This window comes from Notechis scutatus, chromosome 4, assembly GCF_049901735.1.
Source record: "Notechis scutatus isolate UNSWTSFEM ecotype Mainland chromosome 4, rNotScu1.2, whole genome shotgun sequence".
Lineage (NCBI taxonomy): Eukaryota > Metazoa > Chordata > Lepidosauria > Squamata > Elapidae > Notechis > Notechis scutatus.
Window position 1 is genome coordinate 48,415,598 of NC_142012.1, and position 23,126 is coordinate 48,438,723.

A 23,126-nucleotide genomic window follows, 5' to 3' on the forward strand; every position below is an offset into this window, starting at 1 on the left:
GCTACGGAATGAGTAAGAAAATTTTACCTTCGGGCATCTCAACTTCTGCTCCTGTCTCCCCATCATCTGGAGGACGACTTTCAATAATGGCGAAGCAAGATAAAGCACAAGTGGATTTAACGATGGTTATGCAAGGAATACAAGAACTTAAAATGAGTATTGAACAAAGAATGGAGAGTATTGACCAAAGAATTGGGAAGATTGATGAAAAATTTGAAAATGTTCAACAAATGATGGTGAAACATGATGAGAGAATCCAAAAAATAGAAGAGAAAGACAAGCAAAGAGATGACACAATTGGAAATATTAATAGCAGATTAACAATGGTTGAACAAGAAAAAAGTGGGATGTTGAAGTGGGAGATGGACAGGTCAGAATTTTATCTTAGATTCCAAAATATTGAGGAAGAAAAAGGACAAGATTTGGCTGCAGTAATGATTGAAATTTTGGCTGGAGCCTTGGAAATAACAGAGGAAAAGATGATGGATGGAGTAGATGAGATATATCGAGTCTTCACAAGATATGCGATGAGGAACCAATTACCAAGAGAGGTTCATGTCAGATTCACCAAAAAAACTATTAAAACCCAAATATTACAAGTGGCAAGAGAGAAGGTGTTGAAATATAAAGACAAAGAGATTGTGGTCTTAAAACAAGTACCTAGAAAAGTGAGAGAGGTCAGAAGAGAATATCGATTTTTGACCAAAATGCTATTGAAAAAAGAGGTGAACTATAGATGGCTGATTCCAGAAGGATTAATGTTTACATGGCAAGAACAGAGACACAGAATTGATTCAATTGAGAAAGCAGAAATATTCTACAAGGAATTTTTCGAAAGAAGAGAAATAGAGATAGAAAAAGAGAACATTTTAACGGAATTTGAAGAGGACCAAATGGGAATGGGAAAAGAAGAAGGCGCAATAGGTGGACAAGTGGAGACCAAAGAACAACGTGAAGTAAGATCCACGAGAGCTGTTAGACCTAAATATAAAGCATAACCATGGAGGAAAAAAAACTGATTTCCATGAATATAAATGGACTGAATTCAGCTACCAAAAGAAATTTTTTTTTTCACAAATTAGAGAAGCTAAAACTTGATATAATTTGCCTACAAGAAGTACACATTAAAAAACAACACGAACAATTACTGACACGATCAAAATTAGGGAAAATATTTACTTCTCTGACTCACTGTAAGAAAAGAGCAGTGGTTTTGTACATTAAAGAAACCATTCCAGCAAAACTGATTTATACTGATGAAGACGGAAGAGTATTAATGGTTGAAATAGTGGATAATAATACAAAAACACTCTTGGTTGCAATTTATGCCCCGAATGATAAACAAGAAGAATTCTATAAAAAATTACACATGAAAATAATTGAACTGGACTATGCTAATATACTTATGATGGGAGATTTCAATGGAATTGTAGACAATAAACTGGACTATACAGCAAAAGCAATACGACAAAATAGGAAGACTCTCCCTAAATCCTTTTTTAAAATGACAGATGAATTAAATTTAAAAGATATATGGAGAGAAAGAAATGCTAAAATTCAACAATATACTTTTTATTCAAATAGACATTTATCATGGTCCAGAATAGATATGATTTGGACATCAACAGAATTATTATCCAATATTCAAGAAATAAATATTGAAACAAGTACATGGGCAGACCATAATCCAATGACAATTAAATGGAAAGGACAAAAAAGAAGATCTAGATGGACATTAAATAATACTATTTTAAAGGGAAGAAACTTTACACAATGGATGGAAAAAGAATTGGCCTTCTTCTTTAATGAAAACAAAAAAGAAGATACTTCAATACAGAATGTTTGGGATACAATGAAGGCATATGCAAGAGGATTAATAATAGACTATACAAAGAAAAAGAACATTAGGAAGAGGCAAATGATTAAAGCTCTAGAAGATGACCATAAAAAACTGGAAAAAGAATTACAGAAAACGCCACAGAAAAAAGATATTAAACTTAAAATGGACATAATCAAACATAAAATGGATCAAGTAGAGAAAGAAGAACTGGCACAAAAAATTAGAAGTGCTAAACAGAACTATTTTGAAGATGCAAATAGGCCAGGTAGATGGTTAGCATATAAATTGAGAAAAGAGAAAGAATCAAGGAAAATATTACAGTTAATAGACGATCAAGGTCAAATTTGTTATGGTAATAAGGAAAAAAAGGCAATCATTCGAGACTTCTATGGACAATTATATAAACAGGAGGATCTTGATGAGGAAAAAATTAAACAGTATTTACAAAATGCTAACCTACCTAAGATACCTGATGAAACTGGGAAAATGTTAGAAAGTGCTATAACAATGATGGAATTAACCGAAGCACTCAACAGACAGAACAATGGAAAAGCACCAGGACCAGATGGTCTCCCGGCAGAATTTTATAAAACATTACAAGAATCGTTGAGCACTTCACTGTTAGAAGTCATGAATGAAGTTATGATAAATAAGAAAATACCTAAAACATGGTCAGAAGCTTATATTACACTTATCCCAAAAGAAGGGGTTGACCCATTACAAATTAAGAACTATAGACCTATTTCCTTATTGAATGCAGACTATAAAATCTTTGCTTCAATCTTGGCAGAAAGGCTTAAAAAATACTTAAACAACTTTATTCACCCTGATCAGAATGGATTTTTACCAAAGAGACAAATTAAAGATAATATGAGGGTAATCCTGGACACATTGGAATATTACGAGGTGCACCCTGAAAAACAAATGGCTTTGATATTCTTAGATGCCCAAAAGGCATTTGATAATGTGAATTGGAGATTTATGTTATTATTATTGGAACAGATGGGCTTTGCTAGAAAATTTATCTAAGCAATAGAAGCCATATATTATAAGCAAACGGCAAAAGTAATGATAGACGGAGAATTTACAGACTCTATTAATATTTAAAAAGGTACAAGACAAGGATGCCCATTATCTCCTTTGTTATTTGTATTGACCTTGGAAGTGTTAAATAGAAATATCAGAGAGGATACAAACATAAAAGGAATGAAAGTTAAAAAGGAGGAATTTAAATTGCAAGCCTTTGCGGACGACTTGGTCTTTATTTTGGAAGACCCTCTAGAGACAGCTTTAAAACTATTGGAAAAGATAGAGATGTATGGTGAGATGGCTGGCTTGAAAATAAATAAAGACAAAACAAAGATTCTGACAAAGAACATGCTATTAAGACAAAGAGAAGAGCTGGCAGACCTATTGAAAATTCAAGTTACGAACAAAGTTAAATATTTGGGGATATATTTGACGTCAAGATGTACTACACTGAAAGAGAATAATTATATTAAACTTAAACAGCAGATAGCATCTGATCTGAAAAAATGGGAAAATCTACAATTGTCATTGATAGGTAGAATCTCAACAATTAAGATGAATATTTTACCCAGAATTTTATATTTGTTCCAAACAATACCAATTAGGTTAGGTAAGGATTACTTTGAAGAATTAAATAAAATTGTGTTGAAGTATATATGGCAAGGTAAGAAAGCGAGAATAAAATTAAAACTCTTACAGGATGCTAGAACTAGAGGAGGATTTGGCCTTCCTAATTGGGAGTTGTATTATCAAGCTGCAAACTTAATGTGGGCTAAAGAATGGATAACGTTAAGAAAGACTAGATTGTTGGCATTAGAAGGACATGATTTATTATTGGGTTGGCATGCTTTTCTATGGTATAAGGGAACTAAATCACAGGGTTACTTTAGAAGGCATTATATACGGGAATCGTTATGGTTGAATTGGGAGAAAATTAAGAAACAATGTTATTTGAAAATCCCAGTTTGGTTATCAACTATTGAAGCTTTTCTTATCCTATAACCTATAAGAAGGAACAAACAGTTAGATATGGGGAAATACTGGATGAAAAGGGTGAACTTAAAACGATGCAAAATTTAGAAGAACAAGGTATAAAGATGAATTGGTTTTCATATGCGCAAATACATTCAAGGTATCTTAAAGATTCTAAAATGGAAGGATTTTATGATAAATTGACTGATTTAGATAGGATTTTGACAGGTACTGATGAAAAAGTGATCAAAAAATTATATAGTTATTTATTGGAAATTAAATTAGAGGAAGAACAAGTTAAAGAAACAATGATTGCTTGGGGGAAGAATTTTGGATATGGGATTGATTTAGAGAAATGGCAAAAATTGTGGTCTCAAAATTACAAAATGACAATGTCAACAGCATATAAAGAAAATTTGTATAAGATGTTTTATAGATGGCACTTTCCCCCGACAAGAATTGCAAGAATGTTCAAGAACAAATCTGAAAAATGCTGGAAATGTCATCAGATTCCTGGCTCATATTACCATATGTGGTGGACTTGTGAGGAGGCCAGGAAATACTGGACCAGAATTCGCATATGGTTGGGAAAAATGACAAAGAAACATATAGATTTGAAACCAGAGATTTTTTTATTGGGAATCTTACCTGATACATATAATAAAAACTTAAAGTATTTGATTGTAAATGTATTAACAGCGGCTAGGATTGTATTTGCTAAAAATTGGAAGAGTGAGAAAATACCATTAGAGGAAGAAATTATTAAGAAAATACTGGAATGTGCTGAAATGAGTAGATTGACATTTGAAATTAGAGAACAAGAAGATAAACAATTTTATGAAGTTTGGGATCTTTTTTATCAATGGTTAGATAATACAATATAATAATAGAATATTTAGAAACCTAGGAAATAACGAATATACATTTTTTCTTGGTTTTGAGAACATTTTTAGAATATCTTATTAAGATAGACTTGGTATGATTTTATGATCTGTTATAAAATAAATTAACTAAATTATAGTTATCTCGCTTAAGTATGAATTAGTAAAATTATAGTCAAATGATTCTTTAATAATGATATTAGGATATATAATTGTTGATTGATAATATGAGTTATTATGTAACATAATTATTATGATGACTATGAAATGGAAACCAACCGATACACTGTCTGTAAATTTATGAAGAATGATGATGTTTTTATGTTATGTCTTATGTTTTATGTGTTTTTGTTTGTCGTTAAAATCAATAAAACTTTTACCAAAAAAAAAAAAAAATTGAATCCCACCCCTGCTTATACTTGCTTTATCGGTTGTTATGTTTTTAACAATGATTGTTTTATATATTTATTATTTTCATTTTTAGTTGTTGTGCACTACCCAAAGTCATGTTCTTATGACATGGCCAGCCATATAAATATGAGAGAGAGGGGGGTGAGGGAAGAGAGAAAGAGAGACAGAGAGACAGAGGGGTGTGTGAAAGATAGTCACTATGGATTCCTTCAGTGCATTTATACAATCTCAAAAGAAATTAGTGTATGGATCCCTACATTCAGAAGCTAACCTGATGTGATGGCTTCCTCAGACACCTCTCAAAACACCAGTTTGGATGAGGAAGAGCCAGGAATGTCTGAGGGTGTGTGTGGAGGAAACTCTGGAGGTTGTCAGAGCTCCGAGTCAGGAGCAGCAAGGCTGAGTACAATAGGGCAATCACAAGAGGAGTGATTGAATGAGCAGCCATTTGAATTAGGGACAGGAGAGGCACAGCTGTAGCTGGGAAGTCCAGAGGCTTCAGGAGGAGTTGCAGCTGGCTAGCAGAGATTTGGAAGAACTGACTCCTCCTTAGGGCTCAGAGGAGGGAGACGTAATGAAAATCAGTCAGGTTACTTATGAGGAGGCAGCCTCACCCCTTTTGATGGGATGCACCTTAGAGCAGCTATTTAGCTCAGCAAGTGGAGTGAAATGATGCCGGGAACAATGCACCCATTTCCTTGCCTTGTACACGTCAAACCTCTTTGTCTCTTGCCTTGAACCTTGTTTCCTGACTCAGACTGTATTTTGGACTCTGGCTTATGCTTTGACCTCTGGGCTTGCTTCACAGATTTTGTGCCTCATGGACTTGTTTTGCCTTGTTGGAAGAAATATCCTTCTGGGTTCAGTTCCAAATGGGGAAGAAAGACACTGGAAACATGGTGACTGCTTGGAAAGATGGTTTAATGGTGGACAGGACCACATGTCTTGGAGTTCCAAAGTGAAAAGGATGATCACATGCTTCAAGATGTTGGGTGAAGGAAAAGAAGGGACAAGATGCTGAGAGACCCTTGGTTTTATGCCCTCTGTTGGGATTTGAATTTAAGTTTGTATTCTGATTGGTTGTCAGACTCCCATCAGGCCATGCAGGGGCAACCTTGTACGCTGTCCTGAGTCCCAGGCTTAGTTAAGCCTTGCTGGATGATGATGTAATGAAAGGGCTTTGAGCAATTCCAACCTTTGTTATGTAAAATAGACTGGCCCAGGTCAGAGTAGTGGTCCATTAGCAAAAATGGGGACTTAGTTTCTGCGTTATTTCATTTTTCTAGGAGAGAGGTGGGTTTTAACTTCCAACAGCCTCACAGACTTGCCTTAGCCTTACCTCTGCATTGTGAACTTTTCTTGTCCTATGGACATGTTGGGTTTCTTCCTGGACTGAACTGTGAATTTCTAGGGGGTTTGCTTGGTTGTTGGTGTGAGGATTTCTGGAGAAGCCTATTTGGGGCTTGGAAACCCTCAATTAAGAACTTTAGCCTACCTGTGATATGTGTGTGTGTGTGAGAGGGATCAGGAGGCTTATTCTTCACAATTGTGTGGAATATTGTGTATTTTTTTCAGTATGGCTTTGAGGAAAAAAGATTTGGTAAAAGATTTCATTAAGTGAGAAAGAATATTTGGCATGAGCTTTTGTTAGAGTTTGCAGCAATCCAATCAGCACACAAGTAAATAATTCAGCAGGATTCATTTATAGTTTATATACAATAATATAAAGTATGATGCATGTCCACGGTACACATGCAGAATCCAAAAGTCATAATCACAGAAGCAATATAAACACAAAAGCAATATATTACAGAGGAGAAGATCCAAGGACAAACTAAGTCTTATATACAAACCAGTAAGTCTAAGCCACGCCCAGTCTCCATCTGGCTCACAACAGGTGCTGTTTCTTAGTCACTAAACAGTTTCCATTGGCTGACCTGTTACCATGTCTATTCCAATTCATGAACTCTCATACACTGACAGTTTTTAACCAGGAATTGGAACAATTCCAAAAAATGTCACTCCCTCCTTACCTCAATCCCATATTGTTTTGTGACATATCACCTAATCTTTTTTGCATTGCATTCAAATAAAATTTCCTTTATTAATTCTATCTTTGCATCTTTCATATTTATATATGCAGAATGGTAGAAAAGATTTTTTGTTTTGCTTTGAGAGGAAACATTTAAGGAATAAATATTGAGTTTTGAAAGAAAACTGAGTGATTTTTTAAAATATATTTTTAAGGATTAAGACATTTTAGACCTAACTAACTACTGCTGCATAGAAGTGTTCACATCTTGAAAAACTGTCACTTAGTTTTTGTAGACATTTATAAACTTTTCTAAATTAGTTCTCCAAAGTTGGCTTATTTATGTTTTACTTGCTTTTAGCTTCTTTCAGTTGCTCAATTTTGATCCATATATACTGTACATGTTTAAGATGTGTGTGTGTTTGTGTTTGTATCTTGTTATTTTATTGTTTATCCAATCAAAAGTTAAAGTAAAGCCAAAAAAATTACAACCACTTTGGGAACCTGATTTCCAACTTTTATTATTTGTCTAATTTATTCATCAATTAATCCACATTTTCTCATTTTAATTAGATTTCAGCATATATAAACATCTTGGTCGCCTTAGAAAGCGTAGCCACGTGTGCCTCTTTCATGCTTCAGAGATATTGTAAACTAGCCCTTATCATTCTAGAGCATGTGGCTAGGTAGCTGCTTTTGACTTAGTTGAAAGAAAAAAATCCAGGTCCAGGTCCAAGCCAGGAATAAAATGGAGGGTGATGGAAAGAAAGATTGTTTATTGGTGAACAGAACCTACACATTCACAGCATGCAGTTCTGGGACAGCTGACAAAATGGAGTTGAGAGTAAGGTGGGTTTTTATACCTTTTTTTATTTCTATGGAGTCATGTAGGGGTCATGATTGGCTCTATAGGCAAAAGGGGAAAGGCAAATCCTAGGTGTTTGTCTGAGCTAATCTTGTCTTGCCTAATTGGTTATCTGGAGTTTCTGTCTGACCCAATCTTTCTGAATGGATTACCAAATCTACATTTCTAAAAGCTAACCTCCTCAGTTGTTGCTTGAGACTGGTGCCGGTTTCTGCTTCTCTTAAGATTTTGTCCCATTTCTCCTTTAGGGGAAATATTCTATCCTGCCTTTTTAATATTCCCCAAAATATTTCATTCTCTAAGAGGGTGGGTGGGTGCTGAGTTTCTACAACTTATTAAAATTCATCAGACTTTGCACTAGTGAATTGTTGATTGCCTCACATTCTTTGAGGATTTAAACCCATGAAATAGTTCTTTAAGATTGTCAACATTCATAATTTCTAGCTTTACAGATTCATTGTAGCTTTTGACCATGTTTGTCTCTTCATAACATTATTTCTCCAATGTTATAATCTTTGGCTTCATTCTTGGCTTTTAATTGCTTGGTCTTCAGTTCCTTTTGCATTGTTATTTTCTTTACGAGCATTTTTTCATTTTTTTAACATGTTATTTGGACCTATGCTTGTAAACTTTCATTTTTCTAATGCTTTTAAGATTGGAACTCATGGTTCTGTAAAAGCATCAACTTGTTTGTAAATGCACTCAAATGCTCAGTCACCTTAGGTCATTTGATTAATGGGCCATGACCTTTATGTCTCTAAAGATGTTAGAAGGCATATGCTGACATAGCAGCTCTTGAATTTTTCTTCCTTAATATATTGCCATGTGATTATTGAATTACAGCTGGCTATAATTGTAGCTGATTTTATTACTTCATGAGTGTTAATCTAACCAGGCTTATTAAAGGTTTTGTTTCAATAATATTTGGTTTTATATATTTACAAGCTAACATACAGCTTTAGCCTATTGTTTTCAGTTTTATTATGGAACATTATTGTCTTTTACTTACTTTGCTCTCAGAATGTAGGAATCTTTCTATACCCCTTAGCTGAAAGTTCGTAGTTATAAGAACCAGCTTAATTCTTCGAAGAACCATTTTTATTTCTTTTATGCATTGTAAGAATGATTCTTCTATTATTATAATCAGTATAGCTTATTATTATTATATTTACACGTGCCCACGTGCTGTTTAGATATACTGATGGCTATTAAATATACATAGTGCTCAGACCCACATCTTGAAGGTGGATGAGTAGTCAGTAAGAGTTGGAAACATTTTCTTAAAGCAAACTTCAAGAATCCAAACACACAGATGCCTATGGAAATATACCGTACCCTAACAGCTATATCCAATGCATATACAACTGTGAACTCATTGAAAGAAAAGTTTACTATTACAAAGCCCTATCAATCAAACAACCTAGTGTACAATTTCTCCATTCGTTCATAAAGGATTTATTTTATAGTACAAAGCAGGATAAGGGGAAGTGTACAAATGGAAAATTGTATTTGCCAGATGGTCTGTTTATCTTGCAAAGACACCAGGTGACTGGAGGCTATTATCTTTCTAAATTACATATCTTCTGTAGTTTAACCTAGCCTTTAACTTTCCCCACTTCACTTCATTTCTGAATTAATTTGAATTAATATTAAGAGAACACTTGCCAAAATGTTGGATGGTTTTTCATTTTTATTTTTAATGCAATAATCTGTCAGTAAGAATCTGCAAAACATTTTGTTTGTGTTTTTATAATTTGGAACCAGTGTCCTCATTGAAAAAAAGATTACTCATCAGGAAAGGTCAGAACAGGTGTTTTTAGAAGATAACAGCAAGAGAGGTTTTAAATGCTAACAAGGACAAAATCACAGCTCTTGTCCTTTCTAGTTACTGCTTCCGATACAATATATTAAACCTTTTAATCTTTTGCTGTATTTACCTTATTACACCTTTCCACTTGGATATTTACTGCCACAAGGCTCACATTTCAAACTAAATCAAGGACTTGATGATATGAACTTGGCTCCCCCCCTCCGCCCCATTCTTTTTCAGCAGAGAATTCCTTTTTCAGCTTCCCTGAAAATTCAACTTGCAATTACTTAGCCCTTAATGTTCAGATTCTCTCTCTTCTCAGAGTATGTTATCTTCAGTAAACACTGTGTTGAAATTTCAGTTTTTTCTTTCAGTTTTTTGTATGCTGCCCAGAACCAGAGATAGATGATAGATAGATAGATAGATAGATAGATAGATAGATAGATAGATAGAGATATAGATATAGATATAGATAGATATAGATATAGATATAGATATAGATATAGATATACATATACATATACATATACATATATATATACATATACATATACATATACATATACATATATATATACATATACATATTTACATATACATATGCATATACATTACATACACATATACATATATCATATGCCATCATCATATATATATATGATCTGATGATGGCAGATGAGATCTGAACGCATTCAACTTTAAGCACAACTAATGCGTGAAATACGAACAACTGAATGCCATACATTAATACCGCGAAAATTTAAGAAGATATATATATATATATATATATATATATATATATATATATATATATATATATATACACACACATATACATATACATATACATATGCATATACATACACACACCTCACTTTAAGGAATTATATTCCAGGCAAAAACCTATATTGAAAACTCAGAATTAAAAAAATATAGTGAAGATCATACAGAAATTTTAAGCAAGTTTTTAAGATTTAAGAGCTGTTGGTCTGAGCTCCAAGCTTGATAATTTGGTTGCAAATGTTTTATTGTCATTTGAAGAGACATCATCAATATGTTTTGGATCTGCAACTAGGCCTGATATTTATTTATTTATTTATTTATTATTTATTGATTTGATTTTGCCAATTGTTTACAAGATAATAAGTATAAGTGTATACATAGTTGTGAATACATGAAATGGGTACATATAAGAAAAATAAAAGAATAAGAGAAACAATAGGACAGGGACGGTAAGCACGATGGTGCGCTTATGCACGCCCCTACAGACCTCTTAGGAAAGGGGTGAGGTCAATAGTAGACAGTCTAAGGTTAAAGTTTTTGGGGTTTGGGGAAGAGACTACAGAGTCGGGTAGAGTATTCCAGACATTGACCACTCTATTGCTGAAGTCGTATTTCCTGCAATCAAGTTTGGTGCGGTTTACTTTGAGTTTGTATCTATTGTGTGCTCTTGTGTTGTTATGGTTGAAGCTGAAGTATTCATTGACAGGTAGGACATTGCAATGTATGATTTTATATACCATGCTTAAGTCAGACCGAAGACGGCGTAATTCAAGGTTTTCTAGTTTTAGAATTTCAAGTCTGGTGGCATAAAGTATTCTACAACGAGTAGAAGAGTGGAGAACTCTTCTTGTGAAATATTTCTGGACTTTCTCAATTGTGCTAATATCAGATACGTAATGAGGGTTCCAGACTGATGAACTGTATTCGAGTATTGGTCTAGCAAATGTTTTGTATGCTCTGGTTAGTAGTGTGATATTACCAGAGAAAAACTACGTAGGATTAGGTTAACAACTCTTAATGCCTTTTTGGCTATGTAGTTGCAGTGGACTCTAGCACTTAGATCATTAGAGGTGAGTATTCCAAGGTCCTTTACAGAGCTTGGGTCATCAACAAGATCTTGACTATTCAGCTTGTATTTTATTTTCTGATTTTTTTGCCAATATGTAAGACAGAGCATTTATTTGTTGAGATTTGAAGTTGCCATTTGTTTGACCATTCAGATACATAGTCAAGATCTTTTTGTAGGGTAGCAGTATTGTCTGTGGTATTGAACAGCTTTACATCATCAGCGAAGAGAACGCAATTGCTCTTAATATGATCACAGAGGTCGTTTATGTAGAGTATGAAGAGAGTTGGTCCTAGAACACTGCCCTGGGGGACACCACTATTGACAGGTACTGGATTTGATAGGACGCTCGATTTTGACCATTTGTTGTCTGTTTGACAGGAATGCTTCTACCCAGTTATTCAGTTGTCCAGAGATACCATAGGATTTTATTTTTAGGAGTAGTTTGTCGTGTACCACTGAATCAAAGGCTTTACAGAAGTCTATGTAGATTGCGTCTATTGCTTATAGGAGATACCATTGGTGATCCTTTCAGTTGTTCATAGTTCTCTCTGTCAAATCTGAAGTAGGTGGTAAAGCATAGTTGGAGGACATTTGCTTTCTGTTTCAGAAATATGATCTTGTGGTAGCTCACAAACCAAACTCAACTTTCAGATGGACCTTATCAAAACCGAAAGTGCAGACAGAAACAAACTAAAGATCAGGTGTCATACCGTATATCAAATCCAGTGCAGCAACTGTGAAAAGAACTATGTTGGCCAAACAGGAAGAAAACTATCAACCAGACTACATGAACACTTCCTTGCTATCAAAAGACATGACCCGTTATCCCTCATGTCTGCCCACCAAGATTCAGAAGGACACAAATTTGATCTAACTGGAACCAGGGTTGTAACCCAGATGAAATCAAAGAGAGAAAGAGAATTCCTCAAAGTCTGGTTTTCCACTAATAAGTCAATAAACAAATGTATTGACATCGATCCAGTTTACCAATCACGGAGAATAAAAGAAGGGCATCAACTATGATACCAAAGATAGCATTTAAAATGAACAAACAGGCACCTCATTATGCAGCAAAAATCACAACCCATCAGCTCACAAGAAATCAGACCATGTCTCAGTAACAACCAGCCATTCAAACAGACCGAAAACAGACCATGACTCAGCAGTATCTGAACAAACCACACGAATTTACATCACACAGGTGGTACTTAAAACCAAAGTCCATGCCTTGGTAACAACAGCCAGCCCATCAAACAGTCCAAAGTCAGACTATAACTCAGAAGTAGCCGAACAAACAACATCCACACTAATTTGCATCACATAAAAAGGTATTTAAAGACCAGTGCTCTGACAGATGAGCACAATCCAAAGCGCACTGATGATGTCTCCTCGAATGGTGATGAAATGTTTGCAACCAAATTGCCAATCTCGGAGCTCAAACCAACAGCCCAACTACCAATCTGAGCTACTTATATTCAGTGGTGGGATTCAAATAATTTAACAACCGGTTCTCTGCCCTAATGATTTCTTCCAACAACCAGTTCACCAAACTGCTCAGAAAGTTAACAACTGGTTCTCCTGAATTGGTGCGAACTGGCTGAATCCCACCACTGCTTATATTCAAATATATTTCAAAGATTAAAGAAGCAATAAAAACATTGAATATAGTGTCATGGCAGGCCCAGATAGAATGATAGCACAATACTATAAAAAGCTGGAATGGGCACTGATGGAATCACTATTGAAGATGCTGAATGAAATTCAAACAACAAAATCAATACCAAATTAGGGAAAAACATAGATAACGCTAACACAGTTTCTTTTTTTAAGCTTTTTTTTCTTATAAATATTCTGTATTTTTCTGTTTTATTATATTTAATAAACTTGAGCACTATATTGACTGTCTTCCATTATAGCTTGATACAAGATACTATCCATGGAACAAAATTGCCACACTAAATATCATACCTGTTTCTGCTGAATATATGTAATGAGTGGGGTTTTTATCCCATGTTTGGAATTGACCAGTTTGGGGTTTGTTTGTTTTTTGCCTGTAAAACATTAGTCTTTAAAAAAAGGAGGGACCCAATGATGGATTTCAAAGATCAGTCATTGTGCAGGGTGCCAAGATGTCTGAGTGCCTGGGCAGCGTTTATTCTTTTATACAATTTTTACAAGCAAGGAAGAGTAGCATAGATTCAGCATTTGGAATGGAGAATAAATCACACATGGATGAAACTTCTCAACCACATTGGTATAACCTCCCAACCAATCTTAAGACTAGTGGTGATGTTAGTAAATGAGATCACCTATATGTCTGGAAAGTCCAGGACTTTCCACCTTCACCAAGATATGAGATCATGCAAGTAGCCAGGAGGCCCCATATAGGTTTTAAACACTGCAGTTTGCTGCTGGCATCTAGCGCCATTCATAGGATCTCAGTAGCTACTACAACACAGATTACTCTGTCTTTAGAAAGGCCACTTCCATGTTTGCAGACAAATTGCATGAATCTGATCATAGTGTTGCCACTGAACACAAAATTTTCCAGTGCATCTTTCAATTGCCTAATCCTGTGATGCAACTGCATGGAAATGGCTTGCAAAATCCTTTTCCAGATCTCAGCTCCTTCTCCTTCTTCCACTTGGTCAAGTATTCTGCAAGTCCATGGTTAATAATAACTGATAGGTGGATTTCCCTGGTTCTTTTCTGTTCCTACCCATCCTACCTATCCTATCTGGAATTTTTATCAAGTTGTAGCTATCAAGTTGTGCAGGGCAATACTTAACAGGTCACAAATGTAACAGTGGTTTTGAATGTTAATGGTGTTTTCTTGATAAATATACTGCATGTGTCAAAACATTTCTGCAAAGTATCTTCATCTGAGATACAGAGAGTAGGTCTCTAAGGGGAGTGAAGTCTACTGTTGATTAGGACATTTTGTATTTGATGATTGTTTATTTTGCCTTTAATGTTCCAACTTTCTCTTTCCCAATACAGTGATCCTGTAAGTACTAGTTACACTATGCCTGTAGTAATATTACTACCTATTACAAAAGTCAACTAAGATAAGGTAAGTAGTTAATTTAGATTAAAAAAATAATGCATTGCCTTCCTGCAGGTGTAGTATGAGTCATGTAGGGGTTTTGGATCTCATTCTAAAACAATGAAAAAAGTTTTCAGTATATTATTCATTCAAAACATGAAAGTCATGAAATCATGAATTGTAATGAATGCTGCTGAACCACAGTCCCTTCTGAATTTTTTCTAGGTCTGCATAATGTTTGGGTGAATATGCACATTTTGAACAAGTAAGTTATGCCCAATAATGTAGATTCTTCAAATATTATTTAATTATGGATTGTTTTCACCTTCACACAAAATTTCTTATGAGAAAATTCTGAAAGTTAGGAGAATAGCTATTCTAATGTAAAGTATTGTTTATAGGGATTACATTTTTTTTTAATTTTAGCAATGTTTATTTAAAAGGAATTTCTTTGTTATCGTTTTTCTATAGAGAAAAAAAGCAAACAAATCAGGTAATATACTCACAATCAAAACAGGTAATTAAAATACAGGTGGTAAATTAGCTTTGTCTTGAGATTGTTAATCAGCAAACAGCCTACTTAAATTAAAATACACACATAATTTTAAGAAAGTATAAAAGAGATATAAGAAAGAATCTTCATGGTTCTTTCCAAATGTGGAATATTTAACAACTAGAGAACCATCTCAAAGAAAATTCCTTGGTGTTTCCATGTCATTCCAGTGCAGATTGACCATATGAAAAGTGTTAAAATGACCTCCAAGATTAGAAGACTTAAATGTCAAGATATTTTTTGCTTGGAGTCTCAAACCACTTATTGCACATGCTTTTTTCTCTAAAATACTAAAGTTTCTCACTGATAACAGTGAATGCACCACAGGGGTAAGAACAGGATTTAGTTTTCTTTTTTAAAAAAACAGTATCAAGTTGAGGGAAAGTTGAACTTTAAGAATAATGTAATAATGGTTTCAGATAGTATCTACTGATACTAAATATTACTTTATTTTTTAAAAAGAATCACTGACCTCCAGATTCAATCGTATACTTAACAGTTTGTTGCCCGTGTCTAAAACTGCCCAAAGTCAAGACAAAATGAGACAAAATAAAATGATAATAGTGTGTCAAAATATGCTGTTGTAATATCTGCATTATAAACCATCCACCATTTCTAAGAAAGACTTGGGAGCATCTAGTAATCCTACAAATTTTGTCAAACTTTGGTTTCTATCATTTCATTTATATTCAGTCATATCTGCTATATCTACATAATATTCAGTATCTGGAGAGTGCTGCCATTCTCTTACCAAAGTACCGAGAAGTTGACTTTATTGTCAGTTGAGTTATACTCTTAATCATATTGTACTCATTGCCTGACTTCATTCAGGCATGAATCATTTAGAATTGTTTCATTTTTTAATAATTACCAACAGTTTATTCTGGAAGAAATGTGCAATCTAACTTGTTTGTTGAAAATGGTAAGACGTGCTAGAATTCAAGATGGTATGGGAGCTGCCAGAATCCAGGAAATTACAAACCAATCAGCCTAACATTAATACCTGGGAAGATGCTAGAAAAGAAAATCAAGCAAAAGATCTGAGAACACCTAGAAGCAAGTAAAGTTATATTCAGAAGCCAACATGGATTTGCCAAAAGCAGATCATGCCAAACAAATCTTTTCATTCTTTGACAAAGTGACTAAGTTATGGATCAGCAAAATGCTGTAGACATAGCATACTTGGATTTCATTTGATAAAGTAGACCATAATCTACTTCTTGTTAAACTAGTGGGAATAAACAGCATCACCACCAGATAGATTTGTAACTGGCTGACAATCCGCATTCAGCGTCTAGTCCTTAATGGAACCACATCTACAGTATATGGAACGAAGTAAGAAGTGAGATACCTCAAGGTTCTGTCTTAGGCCTGGAAGTCTTCAATATTTTCATAAACAATTTAGATTAGGGAACAGAAGGGGAACTCATCAAATTTGTAAATGACATTAAGCTGATAGGAATAGTCAACACCCCAGGTAGTTCTCGACAAACTTGAATACTGAGCCATATCTAACAAAATGAAATTCAATGGAGATAAAAGTAAGGTTTTACAGGCAAGAAAAATGAAATGTACAGGTACAGATTAAGTGAAACTTAATAGCAGTAACTGTGTGAGGGATCTGAAGTCCTTAGTGGACAATCAGTTGTACACTGCTGGTTCAAATATGAACCAGCAGTGTACAACAGCAGCCAAAAAAGCCAATGCAATCCTAGGCTGCATTAACAGAGGGCTAGAATTAAGATCATGTAAAGTATTAGTACCACTTTATAAAGTTTTAGTAAGACCACACTTGGAATATTGCATTCTGTTTTGGTCACCACATTATAAAAAAGATGTTGAGACTCTGGAAATAGTCCAGAGAAGAGCAAGAAAGATGATTGAAGTCCTGGAGACTAAAACATATGAAGAACATTTGCAGGAATTGGGTATGTCTAGTCTAGTGAAAAGAAGGACTGGGGGATAACATAATAGCAGTGTTCCAATATTTGAAGGACTGCCACAAAGAAGAATGAGTCAACTTATTTTGCGAAGCACCAGAAAAAAAGGCAAGAAACAATGGATGGAAACTAACCAAGGAAAGAAGCAACTTAGAAGGCCAGACAGTTGTCAGGACATTGATGGCCTCATGGGGCAGCTCCACACCCTCTGCCTTGCTTTGTCTTCCACCCCTCTGTTGTGGTTAGCCAGCAGCAGGTGCAGATGGCTGAGGAGAACGATGACTCTGATGAGGGGCCAGGACTATCAGGGAGTGGACTGCTGCCTTCAGAGATTGTGGGAGCTGGCAGCAGTGATGAGGAGGTTCCCAAGGAGCCTGTGCCAAGTGCACGTGCACAAAGGATTACTTGGAGGAAAGAACAATTACAGCAGCACAGGTGACTCAGGAGTAAGGCTGCAAGGTAATGACCCCTCCCTCAAGAGGATAAAAGCCAGGTTTGAAAAAGTATTCTTTGCAGAAAGCAAAGAAGCTCTTAAACTCAACTGGTGGACATCTTAGTTCATGTTTGGATAATTTTGTAAATTAGTTCTTATCTCTGGGTTTTTGGCAGCCTTGACAAACAACTTGGCAAGACTCTTTCTTATTGAAAACAAAAAACTAAAATTGGAAAGGATAATGAGATTACAAATAGTAAAAAAAATTAAATACTTAGGAATTTGGTTGATGGCTCAATGCAAAACTCTAATGGAAAATAATTATAATAAATTATTTCAGCAAGTCAAAAAAGATTTAGAGATATGGGTTAAATTGCAAATCTCATTATTAGGGAGGATTGCCACTATAAAAATGAACATTCTGCCCAAATTTATTTACTTATTCCAAACAATACCAATAAAAATACATAAAAATTATTTTGTGGAACTTAACAAGATAATTACCAAATTTATTTGGCAAGGGGAAAAAAATGAGGATAAACCTAAAGGTAATGCAAGATACGAAGAGCAGGGGAGGTATGGCACTCCCAAATTGTGGGTAAATCTGTCAAATAAAAGAATCTTATTTCTAGAAGGCCATGACTTAAAGAGGGGATGGCACGCATTTTTATGGGACACTGGAAAAATTAAGCAGAAGTATTTCCACAGACATATAATTAGAGATTCCTTATTGGCTAATTGGAACAAAAAAAAAAAAACATTATTTAAAAATCCCAATCTGGATGGATCTCAACGATGAAGGCGATGATACATCCAAATAATCTAGATCTTAATAAAATGATAAAATACAAAGACCTTCTTGATGCGCAAGGAACTTTAAAATCATGGCAAGATCTCCAAGAACAAGGGCTACAAGTAGACCTGTGGGCTTATCTGCAAATTCAAAATAGATATAGCCAGGACAAGAAAATTTTTGGAATTTATGCTAAGGCACAACAATTAGATAAAATCCTATTAGGGCCAGATAAAAAAAATATATAACTAAATTTTATAATTATTTATTAGAGGTGGAATTAGAAGAGGAAGTAGTCAAAGGCAACATGATAGCTTGGAGTAGAAACATAGGACGTAGCATTACATTATTAGAATGGGAAAAGGTCTGGACAAGGAAAAATAAAATTACAAAATCAGCAACATATAAAGAAAATGCCTATAAAATGTTTTATAGATGGCATCTCTCACCCTCGAGAATAGCTAAAATGCCTCCTAACATGAATCCGAATTGCTGGAAATGTAAAAAGAAACACGGAACATTCTTTCACATGTGGTGGTCCTGCACTGAAGCCCAAAGATACTGGCATAGAATAAAAAAATGGTTAGAGAAAATAACAGCGGAGCAAATTGAATTAAAACCAGAATTCTTCTTATTGGAGATATTTCATAGACAAATTTCTAAAAAAGTCAAATATTCTGCACATTCTTACTGAAGCCAGAATAACCTTTGCACAGTGTTGGAAACAAGCAGATATTCTAACAGAGGAAATGGTCATTCAGAAGATAACAGCCTGTACAGAGATGGATAAGTTAACCTTAGCACTTAAGGAAAAAGAAACATCAGAATATTATAGAAGCTGGGAATGCTGGTATGACTGGACAGAACAAAAATAGAAAATATATCAGTAAATAACGTAAAATGTAAAAGAGGTAGCAATTATATACTCGCAATAAGATGTATTTGTAAATATATCACCAATATTGATAACAAACAAGGAACCATAGACTGTCAATAATAGAATTGCTAGTTTTTAATCATTTTTTTTCTTTTTCCTTTTTTCTGTGTGTTGTGTATGTGTTTGTTTGACATTTTAGTTGTATAATCAATAAAATTTGTTTAAAAAAAAAAGATGGTGATCTGTGAAGGAAGGCCCAATTTATTTCCCTCTAATTCCAAAACTATGAAAGCAATACTCTTGGATTATTTTGCAGAGAGTAAGTATTGTTCCTTGTAATTTTTACTCCTATACTCAAGAAGCAGGTTCTTTTCTTCTTCTTTTCCTAAGATGCAGACTTCCCTTGAACAGGATCCAATGTCAGAGCTGGCTTTTGAAGCAATTACATCAGTGGACATGACCAGTGGTGGGATTCAAATATTTTTGCCACCGGTTCGGTGGGCGTGGCTTGGTGGGTGCGCTTTGCGTGCGTGCACACACTTTGTGTGCATGTGCGTGCCAAACGCACACTTTCTGCAGGCATAGAGATGTTTGTACAGGTGCAAAGGTGTTCTAACCAGGGGTGGGATTCAAACTTTTAACAACCGGTTCTGTGGGAGTGGCTTAGGTGGTGGGCATTGTGTGGTCACAACCACACAAGCAAAGTACCAGCAAAGGAGGGGGAAAAAACTCCAGAGAAGTTCCAGAGACAGGAAGTCTAGTCCTGCCAAGAATGTAATAAGGGTTAACGGAGAGGCAGTTTCTGTAAGCAACACCAGAATGTTTCCTTCCTGCCTTCCTTACAGGATTAGGCCAGTAATTTCTTCTAACAACCGGTTCTCCAAACTGCTTAGAATGTTAACAACCAGTTCTAGCGAATAGGTGCGAACTGATAGAATCTCATCCGTGGTTCTAACTCACCCCCTGCAAGCTTGCATGATCCTGGTTGCTTCAGCAGCTGCCACGTGGCACTATTCTGTGCTTCACAAAGCAGCTGTGCTTCAAATTCAGTGGATAAAGGTGAGTATGGGAGCCTGGGCAGGCCCAAGAGCAGTGGAGAGAACCGGTTCAATCTCTGCTGCTCATCACTGCTACCAGCTCAGCAGAACCGGGCCAAACTGGCAGAATACCACCACTGGACATGACACTTCATCTGAGAAATTATCTAAACTTTTCATGGGGGGAGGAGAAAATAATCTACAACCCTCATTCAAATGGGTTTTACAGAGAGCTATTTCAAAATTCCATCTGATGATGGTCGTAATTTTAAGATTCTTGCAATGTTACAAGTAATAAATTGCAATTGATCAGAATGTCCTGATAAATGGAGGGAAAAATGGAGGAAAAAACCACTAAAATTAAGAGGTTAAAGTAACAAGAAGCTAAAGATAAGACAAATGAGAAATTGATTGCAGCTTAAGCTACTCAAGACAAAACAAGATATAAAAAGCTAATGGCCTGCCAAGGAAGCTTTCAAACTACTCAAGGTCAAGCACACAAACTCCCCTCTACTTAATTTAATCTAGAACATACAGTTTCTAAAAGAAGTCACAGCAAAGTGTGTTCATCCCTGTTTCAGCTATACAGTGCTGAATGTATTGAGGCATCTTCTAAATACAAATACTTTCAATCTCCAGTTCCTGTTATTATTGAATCCTTTGGGGGTATGATTATGACAAATGATTAGTAATTATATTTCTTTAAGAATTTCCTTTAAACCCTTTAATTTTTAATTTTGCATTGGGAATATATATTTAGTATTGTTACACTATTTTTAGAGGGTTGTTCTTAGAAAATCTAATTACAGTGCTTTTAAATTTTTATTTAAAAACTACAAAAAGAAACTTTCAATTATTGTCTGTTTGTACAACAGAGAACATGCAGAATAGGATTTTGATTTTTTTTTATTTTATTTATTTTGTTTTGTACCTTGAAGTCAGTCTTGAGTCAGGGTGATTGTCTGAAGAAGTTCATGAAATTTTCTTGGAAAGATTTCAGAAGTGATTTGCCACTGTCTGCTTTCTAAGGCTGACAGAGTAATTGGCCAAGGTCACTCAGCTGGATTCCTGCCTAAGGTGGGACTAGAACTCATGATCTCCCAATAGACGTTTTGCTGTAAGCAGCATTGCATTATTACTTGCATGCCTGTCTCTTTGAAACATATGTGCAATGTCATAATGCATATACATATCATGATGACACATCACTGTTCTCATCAGCTGATTGATTTTATGTCCTTCTGGAGGCTACCATATAAAAGTAATCAAACTCAATTTTCCCCCTAAATTACAGTCTTCTACTATGGTAAATTAATAGTGCTACGATACAAATTATCTTGTAAGCCAACATATTGCCCATATCCTACCTATTAAGAAGCATATGCTGACACATTCTCAGGACATTCCAATTTAATATATTTTGCATTACAGATTGGTTTGATTCCCTTTTCTTATTTATGCTACCAGTTGTCACAATAATGAGATAGTCACAACTTATTAGAAACCGCAATGTCCTATTCAAATGCCACATATTGACTTCAATGATTTTTTTCCACAGGGAACAATGGCACAAAAGAAGCAAATCCATGAAACTCAAGTATTATTAAATCGGGCTTTTTTGCAGAAAAAAATGTCAGTCAGCATGAATTAGTCTGATGTAGTATCTTTATTCTGTAAACAGTCACTTGATGCATAAATTAAAATGCAGGCTCCCAAGATCAGACCTGTCTTAAAAAAAACACCCTCCCAAAGTAAGCAAATATTTTAATTCACGGTCTAAAATTCAGTGCAGAATAAATTAGTCAACTTAACATTTGCAAGGACATGCATATCTAATGCTTTCTAAATATCCTGAGCAATCAAATTTATCATGTCTTCAACACAAAATCCAAAAAGAGAAGCCTTTTCTTAAAGGACAAAGAAACTGCTATAGTCATCCTCATTAGTGTTTAATGCTTTGCCAAACAATCAATTTTTAAAGATTCTGAGAGCACACAAAATTCTTTTCAAACAGCCAAGTTACTCCTGCACTGGAAAACTTCCTTTTAATCAAAAGCAGGCCAAATAGTATTTCATCAAGAACCATGGCTGACATTCTTTATGAGAAAATAAGCAAGGCCAGTCTTTAGTACAGACCATCTGTCCTGTGTGTGAAGAAAGATTACTGTTTAAAGTTGATAATAGCCTTACATTAAATCCTGAAGTGAGATGAGCATTTATTATTGCTAGCTATCTTATACACATTTCACAGAATGACAAGTTTGTCAACTGCTTATATTACTTAATGTCTGTTCATAAATCTATGTTTGGTCCCAAAGGCTTTTTGAAGTACAATGGGATATCAATGCAATGCTGCATGTATGTTCATTGTTGCCTGAAAAAGGACTGGTAAATTCAAAAACTCATTATTCAGAGACACATTTTGTAAGTCTTATTTATTCTCAGCCTGTATTTTTGTTTTCTAATGGACAATTTGAAATAGAGAACTTCATTTTGATTTTAGCATTTAAAGGAGATTTCTTTCTATTACCCTGTTTCTCCAACAATATGGCCTCCCCCAATAGGAAGTCCCAGCATGTTTTATAGGCATGAAATGAAATTAAGCCCCTCCCCCCAAATTAAGTCCTATATTAAAACATGTGAAATGGGGGGGAATGGTGGGGGGGCTTGCCGTTAGGAAGTACTTTTGTTGCACACCCGGATATGGTGCTGCCTGCGTTGACCCCGATACGAAGTGCCCCACCAACGCCGAGGT

The 23,126-nt window shown here is 35.1% G+C and overlaps 1 long non-coding RNA gene across 1 annotated transcript in view; it reads left to right on the top strand.

The window, feature by feature from the left end:
• LOC148130729 (uncharacterized) overlaps positions 1-23,126 on the top strand; it is a 40,415-nt gene that overhangs the window by 14,929 nt on the left and 2,360 nt on the right. The window contains exons 2-3 of the long non-coding RNA XR_015749612.1: positions 14,693-14,765; positions 19,569-19,653. This is a non-coding gene — a long non-coding RNA (uncharacterized LOC148130729). The remainder of the gene's footprint in view (positions 1-14,692; positions 14,766-19,568; positions 19,654-23,126) is intronic.